This window comes from Brassica oleracea, chromosome C1, assembly GCF_000695525.1.
Source record: "Brassica oleracea var. oleracea cultivar TO1000 chromosome C1, BOL, whole genome shotgun sequence".
Lineage (NCBI taxonomy): Eukaryota > Viridiplantae > Streptophyta > Magnoliopsida > Brassicales > Brassicaceae > Brassica > Brassica oleracea.
The window spans coordinates 29,380,524-29,381,132 of NC_027748.1; positions in this window are offsets into that span (position 1 = coordinate 29,380,524).

Here is a 609-nt window from a genome sequence, read left to right on the forward strand (position 1 = left end):
AAGACGCTCATAGTGCACACACCTATATTCTACTCAATTGCGAAGATCCATTGATGCGTTATTTTGAAAGGTAACATATATTGACACTTCGAAACACATATAAGTATAACTAATTGTATAATTGCGAGAGATTCATTCCGATAAAATGTGATTTTACAGCCTATTTGTTTCTCAAGTCGAAGAAACATTTCCTGGTATATCCACAAGTGACGTAGACAAAAGGAAAGATCAACACTTCATTAAGTGGTTGCGGAATCAGGTATTAACTAAAACGTTTTTTTCATACATTATCTGTATTTCATTAACATTCTCTTTATTTTTGCAGGTTGATTATGACGACGACGATGCAGATTATCCTAAGTGGTTACACGAAGTAATTCAATCTCCACTTGTAAAGGTCACCACATCACAGATGTATTTCACACGAGGCTATACTTTTCATACATATGACTATGGTAGACAGCGGGCGACCAGTAACTATGGAATATGTGTGAAAGGGGAAACAGATTTCTACGGGATCTTGACGGAGATTATTGAAGTCGAATTCCCAGGGATATTGAAGCTAAAATGCGTCCTCTTCAAGTGTGAATGGTTCGACCCCGTCGTCAA